Below are 12,576 nucleotides of genomic sequence, written 5' to 3'. Positions count from 1 at the left end.
AAACTCACATAAAAGGTCTTATAACCCTATTAGCCTCCCTACCATGACCCACCACTTAAACCTCCAACCCCTTTCTTATAATATATTGGCTAACCCCCCTATGGCCCACTACTTAACCCCTTAAGCCCCTCTAATTATTTCCTATAGGCCAGCCTCCTTATGGCCCAACACTTATCCATATTGCTCTCTTTAAAAGCCAACACCCTCCTATAAACCCTAATTTTGAATCGACGAGAAAGAAAACACACCCTTGCATAGAGCACTCCCTTTTTTTTTCTTTGTTTCCTCCTCTCCTCTTTCTGTCCCTATCGGCCTTGTGCAGTTGCCTCTTTTCTTTATCTTCTTGCCTTCTCTCTCTCGCTTTCTCTCTTTCTCCTATTCCTCTTGGACATTACTTGCAGCGAACGATCAAGGCACGAAGACCAACATGTCACTCTAAGGTACAGATCACATTCACTTTATTTTCAATAAACTAACCCCATATTCTCTACCCCTAGAACCATTCTCATCTTTTTCTTACATTCCCCTCCCAGATCGTATTTACTTTTCCCATCACCTTGCCCTGACTCATTGCCTATTACCACACCTTAGCCACCCTTAGGTATCATTTGAGCCATATATTGGATTATTTCAAATTCATTTCAAGAAAAAATAGATTATTTCTTATATCTGAATCTTATCATACATTATTTCCATATTTTCGGTAGCTAGTTGTTTTGTTTATAGATTTGATGTACAAAACCTGCATGGGGCTGAATTATTTACTATTTGATGAAAGATTTTCAAAGGCTCTACTTTCCTACAATACCTAGTTGTAATTGTTTTTTATATGATGTTTAATTTATTTTTGAATATATAATTTGCTGCCATATTAAATTAGAACACCTCATTCGTGCACCTAAATTCTCAGAAATCAACCTGCAAACCCAAGGTCTGCACCAATTTGGTATCAAAAGTCAGAACTCAGAGCTCAAACATTTGTAGGGTCCCTTAAATTAAGGACACCTAGGTGTTCGATAATGACCGATAGACTCTTCCTCAGTTCTAGCCTTGGATAGTTCGTCTCTCGCCCTCCAATTGTTGGGTAAAGTCCCGATGGAGTCTCTCTTAGTTATATGCATTAGACTCTAAAATTCTCCTTTGGGTCTAGGTTCATTAAAATTTTCTTTTATGGGTCATTACATAATATTTGAGTTTCTTAGCGCTGCCCCATATCTTAGAGTCTACTTCAGATCAGTTAGGTGTCAACTTCCTAGTCTTAGCCCATCTATTTTCTTTTAATGTGTCTTAGTCAAGGTTTTAAATTTCGGTTTTGGGGATAATTTTGGACCTAGCCGAAACCGAAATGCATTAGACTCTAAAATTCTCCTTTGGGTCTAGGTTCATTAAAATTTTCTTTTATGGGTCATTACATAATATTTGAGTTTCTTAGCACTGCCCCATATCTTAGAGTCTACTTCAGATCAGTTAGGTGTCAACTTCCTAGTCTTAGCCCATCTATTTTCTTTTAATGTGTCTTAGTCAAGGTTTTAAATTTCGGTTTTGGGGATAATTTTGGACCTAGCCGAAACCGAAATTTCGGCCCAAATTCGGTAAAGACACTCAAAATTTCGATTTTTTGGGCAGAAATTTCAGTAATTTCGGCTGAAATTTGGAAAATGAATAAAAAATTAATTTTTTAAAAAAATTTGGCCGAAATTTAAGAAATTTCGAAATCTGATACGTTTCGCCAATTTCGGATTTCGGACGTTTCGGTTTCGATCTTGACCGAAATCCGAAATTTTGGATGTCGGACGGAATTTAAAACCATGGTCTTAATACACCCCTCAATTCTATAGGGTTGTCTTGCACATCGATCACACATGTACAAACTGGAGTAGCCGGAAGCGCGAAGAATGAGTCGGGGGTTGATCGCTATCAACCTCCGATCGGATAAGCCCATGAATCCACAAGGGGTTGTTCTTGGAATCTACAAAGAACCAATAGAAGTACCACTTTCTCTAACAAAGAAAGAGTAAACTTTATTTAATTTCAGTAACAAGTCTAAAAACCGCGCAACAAGCTTGCACGATAGCTATATATAAAGCAAAGCATCTCTATTCCAAATAAAATTCCAACCGTATGCGTATCCCTATTATCCATATCCTACCCTCGAGTTCATGGGTGTTGTCTTCATAGCATCTCCAACCTCAAAGACCTTAACACGCCGATGCTTTTCTTTTTTCCACGTTGTACTTAGCTTTAGGCGGAGTAGGCTTCTTTTGCTTCTTTTTTACGCCATCACGTATCTCTTTCCTATTAGATTTGGCAAGTGATTCCTCTACGGCTAAACATGATTGCCTCTCTACTTGAAAAGCTTTGGAGTTCTTCTCATCCACCATAGGTTGAAGTGCATAACTCTTATTGTTTTGGCGAACAACGAAGACATTCTCTCTCCCCTTATGAGTGGAATACCTATCAAATTGCCAAGGTCTCCCCAACAAAAGATGGCAAGTATCCATATTGATAACATCACAAAGAACTTCATCTTTAAAAGCACCAATTTCAAAAGGGATTCGACATTGTTCAGTACATCTCTACCGTCACGGTTTCTTGATTTTCCCGTTTTCCGTGGGAAGCTATGTATGGAACGTAGCAGGGCTCTGATACCACCTGGCGTAGCCGGAAGCACGAAGAACTAGTCGAGGGTTGATCGCTATCGACCTCCGATCAGATAAGCCCTTGAATCGACAAGGGGCTGTTCTTTGAATCCACAAATAACCAATAGAAGTACCACTTTCTCTAACAAAGAAAGAGTAAACTTTATTTAATTTCAGTAACAAGTCTAAAACCATGCAACAAGCTTGCCCGATAGCTATATATAAGGCAAAGTATCTCTATTCCAAATAAAATTCCAACCCTATACATATCCCTATCATCCATATCCTACCAGAACTCAACTAGCTAATTCTACTAACTTACCCAACCTATAGATAAACACTAAATAATAAACTTGTAATGTTGGGACTCTTTTTTTCACAAAGCAAAAAGCAACAGCAGCTTAAGATAGAATCGGGAAGAGTAATCAAATTTTTTTTAATTCCAATCACAAGGTACTCTCCTCATATGCCTAGGAGACTCAACGACCTAATAGAGACGTGTTGATATTTTGCTTCTTTGAATTGGATCATCCACATGCGACAACAATCCTCATCCTCATCCAATAAGGAGAGTCGTGGGTTGTGGCTACGTCATTAGATGTTCAATGCTCTACAAGCTACCGTTAATCAAATAGCGGAGCAATTGGTACGGTTGAATCCTATTGAGCACGAGCAACCCCAAATCGACGACGGTGATCGGCAATGGGACGCTCAAGCTCTAAATTGAGTTCAACGTCCCCGCACAAGAGTTACGTATTTTCCCGACGATGATTACTCTAGCGAGGAAGAATTCGAAGACATCATCCATCCGAGGAATACCCGTGGTCGTGTTCCACAAACTGCGGCTCGTGATAGCGATTATAATACTAAGGTGGATTTGCTCGAATTTAATGGCCAACTCCATATCGAAGATTTTCTTGATTGGCTTGCGGCGGTCGAGAGATTTTTCGACTACATGGAAGTTTCCGAGGAGAAAAAGACAAAACTCGTGGCCATCAAGCTTAAAGAAGGAGCTTCGGCATGGTGGGAACAACTACAACTCTCACGTACAAGGATGGGGAAGCAACCAATCCGAATGTGGGCAAGGATGCGTCAAATCCTTCGTGAGAGATTTCTTCCCATTGATTATGAACAGGTACTCTTTCAACAGTACCAAAATTGCTGCCAAGGGAGTAGATCGGTGCAAGATTATACTGAAGAGTTCTACCAGCTATCATCTAGAAACGATATTTTGGAGACCGAGGTGCAACGAGTGGCACGCTACAATGGAGGTCTTCGTCAGTCAATCCATGATCAGATTGCTCTTCACCCGATTTGGACGTTGTCTGAGGCGGTAAAGATGGCGGAACAAGTTGAGACCATGCTCAACCGTTCAACCCATATGGATTTTTATGAGAATCAAACAGTGGTAGAGACACCGCAGATGTCGATTTCTACGGTGAAAGAGAAGGCGGTTTTGGATCTTCTTGTTGGGGTGGGAAAATCTGCTCAACCATTCCCGACACGAGGAAGAGGGCGCGGAGATGTTCCTACTACTTCGACAACTACGCAAATTCCACGACGAGATCCTTATGAGTTGCAATTCGAGCAGCGGATCATATGCTACAAGTGCAACCAAATGGGTCACAAATCCAATAGGATTCAACCGTGCCAATTGCTCCAGTCGGGGCTTATTGATTAAACTAAATAATAAACTTACCCAACCTAATTCTACTAACTTACCCAACCTATAGATAAACACTAAATAATAAACTTGTAATGTTGGGACTCTTTTTTTCACAAAGCAAAAAGCAACAGCAGCTTAGGATAGAATCGGGAAGAGTAATCACTTTTTTTTAAATTCCAATCACAAGGTGCTCTCCTCATATGCCCAGGAGACTCAACGACCTAATAGAGACGTGTTGATATTTTGCTTCTTTGAATTGGATCCTCCACATGTGACAACAATCCTCATCCTTATCCAATAAGGAGAGTCGTGGGTTGTGGCTATGTCACAAACTATGACTAATATGGCCAATGCACCACATCAAGGGCAAGAACGAGCCCAGCCCCGAGAGGCCTAGAGACATTGCACTCAAGCTACGTTGGACCAGCACTCGGAAATCTGATCCGAGATCAGAGTTGCCTTGAACCGCATTACCGAACACATTGGGCTTCGGATTGTTGGAAATGTCGTGGTCCCTTGGAATGCAGGCCCTGCCTAGCTAAGCAAGGCAAGGTGAGGCGAGGCAAAAGGGCATTGACTGAGACTCAACTAGTTCATTTGTAACGACCCAATTCCGTAACTGGGTCGTTACGAGCAAAAGAACCTGTTAAAAACTCATAGAAGATTTTTTTTTAAAAGAAACCATTACTTGAATACTAAATCAACCATCATTCTTATTCCAATAACTTTAATAGTTCCACTACAAATTATTTTAACTAAAATATCCCAAAATAACTTATCTAATATCCCAAAATAACTTATCTATTCAATGTCCCAAAATAATTAACCATGTCCAACTCAAAAGAAAACTTAAAAATCCAAAAGGATCGACGAAAAGCATCGTCTCCTCTACTTTATTCGCTCCGTGACTTCTCCTACGCCTCTAACTATCTTCCCTTGCAAATGCTCCTACGCTCAAGTCCTTTAAACCTGGTGGAAAAATATGGGTCAAAACAGCAGGTCGATACAAACAACAGTTCAAGATAATATCTAGCAATTAAAACAATCAAATAGGTTGAGCAAATACATTTATGCCATAACAAATAATTTGTACACAATTTTGCACAATCAAATAAAAGAAACTGATTTCAAAAGAACAAGAATTTAGATTCATCTGGCATAAAATATAACACAAGCAAAGGTCAATTAATTCATTTATTAATCGATACAAATCTTTTATCCCAAGGCACTCTGGCTCCCAACTAGCGTGTTGCCTTTGCCGACACGGTCGGTTCCGCGTGGTCTTATAGTCTCCATAGGATTCCATCATCAACATGGGGTTGCACGGTTCTCCCAAGTTGTATCCATCTTACTTATCTTTTCTTTAATTACAGGGATGACTCAATGGCCTCCCATCACCCTTCCCGATTTCCTTTTTTTAATAATTCCATGTATTTCTACCCTTTTTATATGATATAAACGATAACAATTCGGCACTTCTCAATTAAAATTCTAATTACATTCCAAAAGCATATGACAAACAAATTTTCGGTCAACAAACGGAAATAAAAATTAGTACAAATTTATAACTAGAATATCGCTCCATTCCTATTGCAAGTATTGAAAATCATACACAACAAGTTTTGCTATCACCTGCCTTTAAAACATGAGTAGTGCGGAAATTAAAGGATCTTTACGCAGAGATGAGGGGTGACCAACCTGTAAATGAGGCCACACACGATCTCTAAGTTTCTCATAAGCTTACCCTTTTATTCTGAGATGAATTATACCCAATTATTTCCTTAAAACCTTACATGCATGTACTACTAGGTAGATTATACCCATTATTACTTAGACTTCATAGTCGGATATGCCCAAAATTTCATTTAGATTTTAGGGGTGGTGTTGCTGATATAGATTCACACATGAAATATTTAAATTGGGTACTTTAGAACAAATGGGAAAAAACATAGTATGTATATATATATAGAGGAATATGTTCGTGCGCTTGGGCTCTAACATCAAATGGTGCGCTTGAGTGCACCAATCACATGGGTCCCACAATTTCTGTGAGGATCCAAACCATTCATTTGCAAGGCCCTATCATAGATAGGGTGTGTACCAAAAATCAGCTCCATTGAATCATCCTAACCCCTCCAAAAGTGGAGGGCAAAAATGGGCAGATTTGTGGTCTGTCCATTTTGACCTCCACAAATGGATGGGTTAGGATGATCCTATGGAGCTGATTTTTTGTACACACCCTATCTATGTAAGGCCCTTTCTAGTGAATGCTTTGAATCATCCTAACAATGTGGGCCTCATTGGTTTGAGAGCTCAAGCGCACCATAAGGATCCAAAGTTATGGTGCGCTTAAGCGCCCAATCACATGGGGGCCCACTTTGTTAGGATGATCCAAAGCATTCATTTGAAAGGCCTTATCATAGATAGGGTGTGTACCAAAAATCAGCTCCATAGGATCATCCTAACCCCTCCATTTGTGGAGGACAAAATGGACAGACAGTGTTTGTCCACAAATCTGCCCATTTTTGTCCTCCACAAATGGAGGGGTTAGGATGATCCTATGGAGCTGATTTTTGGTACACACCCTATCTATGATTAGGCCTTGCAAATGAATGGTTTGGATCACCTATGGAGCTGTGGGACCCATGTGATTGGGGAGCTTAAGCGCACCATAAGTTTGGTGCGCTTAAGCTCACCAATAGTTTTCTCATATATATATATATATATATATATATATATATATATATATGAAATTAATTTGAAATGAACAGTACTGCTGAAATGAAACTATATATAAAATCATTTATATATAAAAAAATCTTTTGTACAATTTACTTGGGATGGAAACTTACATAAAAAATCTATCTTAGAAAGATCTATTCATTTGATAATACCAAAATAAAATTAGTCAAAATCATGCTTAGAAGTGACAGATAAATTTTATGTATACTTATAAAGTACATAGCACCACAAATACCTATATCATTTATTTAATCTAATATGTTATTGAAAACCGATCATCTAATCTTCTAAATCTTACAAGAAGAACATGAATAGACATACAAAATACATAGCGTCACTAATACTCATAAAAACTTACTCGATCTCATAAAGTTGTTGAAACTAGATTTTTGTATAAAAATCATAGGATTCAAATTACTCGAAACATAAGGTTTCATTCAAAAATCACTTAATAGAATGAGTCGTCAATGTAGTTGGGCATATCGGATTAATCGAACAGTACATAAGGCTAAATATTCACCCTAAAAAAAATTGTTAAAATAATCTTGTTCACAATATCTAACGAAAATTTTGAAAAAAATAAGTCATATCATAAGATCTATAAAACTGATAAGATAAAATACAATTATTCACGAAACCTTATGAAAAAATCGCTAATCACATATTTTTAATCACTTCGAAAAGATTGTACACAAATATTCTAATGAAAACTACGAATTAAAAAGGCCTACAAATCGTGACTCGAAAATCCTATCTTGAAATCGAAAGAACAAGAAAGCGATGGTTACTTGCGAAAGGCGGAAACCCGAAGAATGATCAAAGAGTCCGAAACAAGGTACGAATCCACACTCTTTCTCCCCTTTCTTTCTTCTTTTCTTTCTCTCTCTCTACTCTCTCTCTCTCTCTCTCTCTCTCTCTCTCTCTCTCTCTCTCTCTCATGGGCGTCCAAAAATTTGGACGTGAGAGGGAGAGTTCCAAATATATATATTTTAGTCTTTTTGAGATTTGATTTCCCAATCTTGCTAACTTTAAAACCCCTAAAATCTCTCTTATTCTAATCTTCTCTCTCACTTGCTTCCGGCCTCTAAGCAATCTTCCCTTTTTTAATATATATAGAAGTAAAATAAAGATTTATTTCATCCAATGGGGCCCACTAGATGACGCCCAAAAGAAGGGGGGAAAGGAGGTAAGTCGTGCGCACGCCTCCCTTTTTGGGAGTTGCGCACGATTGAAAAATTAGAATTTCCCTAATTTTTTGTAGCTTTACTTATCTCCCTCCTTAATTATTATTTTATTGCTTTAAATTCTAACTTCCCATGGTTTTACGTGTGTATTCTTATTTACTAGTGATTCTACAAAAAATTTTGGGTTAGTATATTTCTTTTCTTTCTAAGAATCCTAAATATTACTCCCTACCCAAATGGGTTAGTATATTTCTTGTCTTTCAAAGAATCCTAAATATTAGCCCCCGCTCAAATGGGCCCACTTTATGGGACGAGAATGGGAGGAGAAAGCAATTGCCATACCCACTCAAAACTTGGAGTGTGCGGCAATTTTTTTGAGAAATGGGATATGGCAATTTTTTTGGAGTTTGGGGGATACAGCCAAAATTATAGGTCTTAAAAAAAGAAAGTTTCATTATCCGTATCGATTTTTTATTTACCTTTTGCTTATTTCAGGTTTCGTTCAACTATGAACTAATCCATTTCACTCCAGGTCTCGGATTTGAACTTTGCTTTGGCTTCAACTTGAGTTCACCGTTTCCTTCTCCACTTGTTGTTTCCTTATTTATCAAACTCTGGATTCCCAAACCATGTTTGATCGCAAGATGAATGGCATGGGTCCCAACTTTGGCCGTTTTAGGCAGTGTTTCAAAACACGGATGTGGTCAAAACACGGTTGAAGAAAATCCTAGTCGACTCGGCACGACCCGGTCGAGTACTCAATTGGAGTGGCTGAGTAGTTTTTTATCATGTAAAACAGACTTGGAGCTTCAAAAAATTAGTAATTTAATAGATAAAGGAATTTACAGATATACGGCACTTAATAGCTTTATAGGAATTTGCATTTATAAGATATTTAGTAGCTATAAAAAAATTTTATTTTATAATATACTAGTGGGCCAACCTTCTTAAAAAAAAATACAATCATAACAAAATATGCAATTTGGAAATGTGAGAAAATAGTGAATACAGTTCTTACATTTGAGTAGGTTCTATGAGATTTATTTGTCCCTATAATGAGTATAACTCCAATCCCAAAGGCTGGAAATAATATTGATGCAGCTTGATCTATTATCATGCTGATTTTCTACAAGAACTGGTTAAAAAAGATTGATGATTACAAATTTATTTCTCACAAAGGCCTCTTCCCAAAGATTGGGATTTGACCATGACGGGCCGACTTAACTAGATTCCTGAGCATACCCTACGCAATGATATTGATCGGCATTCAAACAAATCTCTTCCACCCATGGACATGTTATGTTCTTTTTTTTTCTTTTTTTTTGGAATGGTATCATGGACATGTTATGTTGACAGCTTACCAACTACATAAGCTTACTAATTTGATCTCCTACAACAATCAGTGAATTATTTACCCAGTGAATTATTTACCCAGGTTATCCTCGTTCTACTATTCAGTTGTGTTGAGTTATATATTTTATCAGTACTGCTCTTAAACAAACAAAGTGACTGACATAGTAGGAAATAATCATTAACTTTCACAGTTTATACATAAGTAAATATTGCATCTTTGGTAAAAAATTTTTGTCTATGGTGATGTGATTAGCAATAGAAACTACATATGAAATGAAAGTCTGTATTTGCCCCGTTTTTAAATTCACAAACTAAAGAGAAATGAACTACACCCTCACTTGAAGCCTTAGTCTCATTTATTCCCATTTTGCTAGCCACCTCAACCACCTCTTACCTCCCTGCCAAATAAGGAATTCAATAAATTTCATTTAACATGAAAAAAATACAGATATAGAAATGGAATAAGAAGCTTAAATCCAGAGATGTATGGAGATGAAGGACAGGCAAATTTAAACCTCAGAAATACATAGCAAAATATACTTGAGGATTTGGTGATTTGCAAATCAGGTTTGTCATCTCAAATTGAAACAATGGAGAAAATGTGATGTTTAACATGACAAAATAACCCAGAAATGTAAATGGAACATTTAGTCCATAAGTTTCCAATGCTAATTTTTCAACACAATTTCATTCTCAAACAATCAACTGTAGTATTGTGTGTTATCTGTACCTTCTCACCCATGGCATAACTGAAAGTAACTTGAATATGGTATTCATTTAGCCACATATCTATGTGGTTTTTCACACACGAAAAAATTAAAGCCATAGATGGATTGTTCTTTTAGACATTCAATGAACATGGAAAAACATTTACATGTGAAAAGGAATACCAAGGAGACTCAACTTATGAGAAGTTCCCGATGTGCAGGGTAGGTATTTGGTTGATATCTTCATCATCCATCCACTCAATTGACCCATCTAGTTGCAACTCCCGGCTTACATTTTTTGTCTCTCTTGCATAAATTTTTCAGGTACCACGCTTCATGCACTATACGCTGCATTGATCGATCTCAGCAAACATTAATGGGTAAGATCTTTGGTGTGACCTATAAAACATGAATAGTTAAACAAAATTGATGTGCTGCTAATCACAAATTATAATAAGGCCAATCCGAAAATCACTCCTAAGTCATAACTACTTACTTGAATATGGTCTTGCTCATGTGTCTAATCATTTCAGCATCACCTTTCAATGGGAATTGACGAAAATAGTATTAGTTCTGTCCCACTTAGAAAGAAAGAGAAGAACCCTAAACAAAATGAAACATGTGTTTTTCCCACCAGGCAGCCAACAAAAACTGAATCAAATAATCAACATATCTGTAATTCACGGTAATCGCTACTATTAAAATTAATAAATCAAGCAATCGAAACATTGCTACATACAAATGTCAGGTAAAGAAATTTCAACATATATGTGTGTAAATATTACAGCTAGAGGAAATATGAAGAAGATCACTAACTTAGAGGAAATAAAATCTCTTCTACAATAAAAAATAATTTCATGGTAATAAAGATTAGCATGACTGATATATAGTGAACAATCTTGACTGTATGGTAGTCACTTTGCATACAAAATTGGTTTTCATTCAGATAGCAAGGACTTTATATAGAAGGAAATAAAGAACAACTTAAAGGGGCTTATTTAACCAATGAAATGGAATTATGGAAATAAAACCCCTAAAGGAATAAGAAAAAGACAAAAAAGAGAAAAGATCCAAATGAAGAGAGGGATTAAACCAAATGCAGATGTGTAGATATAAAGACCAAGATTGAGATTCATACCTTTTTTGCAATAACCCTAATCTCATATGCAATCATATACACTGGTTCCTTTGCCCAAGCAGATTTCCAATACGCAAGTCCAGAATAAACGCACTGTAATTCCACCATTAGAATACAGAATTGGTCAAAAAGTGTGCATATAATTCAAGAAGAAAAAAAATGAAAAAAAGATTTTAAGAGATGGAAGTTAAATAGAATTCCAATTTCATTGCATCCAGTGAAAAGAATTCCAATTTCGTCAACCATTTCCATGATCCCTAAAATATCCTACGTCTCCTTATTTACTCTCAGTTTACTTAATGATTTCATTGCATCCTGTGAAACCATAAATATCCCACGTCTCCCTGTTTTACTCTCATAGCAACCTTCCAAATGAATATGTAAAATCCTTAATTTATAAATACTTACTCTCAGTTTCCTTAATTTATAAATATGTAAAATCCTTAATTTATAAATTCCTTTTATAAATATATTTAAGACTATTAAATCAAAAGGATCCCTTTTTAATTTTATAAATTTTAAAGTTTATATATAAAATTTTAAAACTTGGGTTTAAATAATATTATAATACCTTTTTTAAGATTTGTTTTCTAAATAGGGATTGGCTAGCCACTTTCGCCGAATGTACTTTTCGGCTTGTCGCCCATCCTTTGCTGCAGACGTACGATTTGGGCAAAGGTGGCTAGCAATAGATAAAAGCAATTTATAATAATCATGCGGGTACTAAGTTTTAAATGAAAAATTAATGACAAAAGGAAGCAAAGTAGAAAAATTACCAAAAAAAATACCAATAGAATGTATTAAGCACTCGAACACTCGAACACTCTAACAAAGAGGGATTCAACCACAAAGGGGTTAGTGATTATTTAATTTTTTTCGTGTAAAAATTTAGGTTTCTGTTACAAACCCAAATCTGTTCTCAACGCAAAAAACTCAATTTTCAGGATAAATTTCTTCATTCTTTTGAAAAATGCTACTTAAATGTTTTTTTACCAAATAAAAAGGAGGAGGGGGCTCTCGTACCTGAAACGGAAAGCAAGTCGGAGGGAGAGTTGGAGAACCGTTAGAATAGGATTAGCGTTTTAAGTTATAAAACGTTTCTGAAAAGCCACACCCTTTTTGAAATTTTTTTAAAAAATGTGATGTA

The 12,576-nt window shown here is 36.5% G+C and overlaps 1 long non-coding RNA gene across 1 annotated transcript; it reads right to left on the bottom strand.

The window, feature by feature from the left end:
- Positions 1–10,392: 10,392 nt before the first annotated feature.
- On the bottom strand, positions 10,393–11,788 carry LOC143851650 (uncharacterized). The gene is made up of 3 exons (XR_013236439.1): positions 11,430–11,788; positions 10,788–10,830; positions 10,393–10,690 (listed from the first exon to the last, which is right to left on the bottom strand). It is a non-coding gene; the product is annotated as an uncharacterized LOC143851650 (long non-coding RNA).
- Between the last annotated feature and the right edge of the window lie 788 nt (positions 11,789–12,576).

The sequence above is a fragment of the Tasmannia lanceolata genome, unplaced genomic scaffold (genome assembly GCF_043159265.1).
Source record: "Tasmannia lanceolata isolate RefF3 unplaced genomic scaffold, GAP_Taslan_0.1 ptg000018l, whole genome shotgun sequence".
In the NCBI taxonomy this organism is placed as follows: domain Eukaryota; kingdom Viridiplantae; phylum Streptophyta; class Magnoliopsida; order Canellales; family Winteraceae; genus Tasmannia; species Tasmannia lanceolata.
Note: the sequence above shows the minus strand (reverse complement) of the source record. Positions and strands in the feature narration are given on the sequence as shown.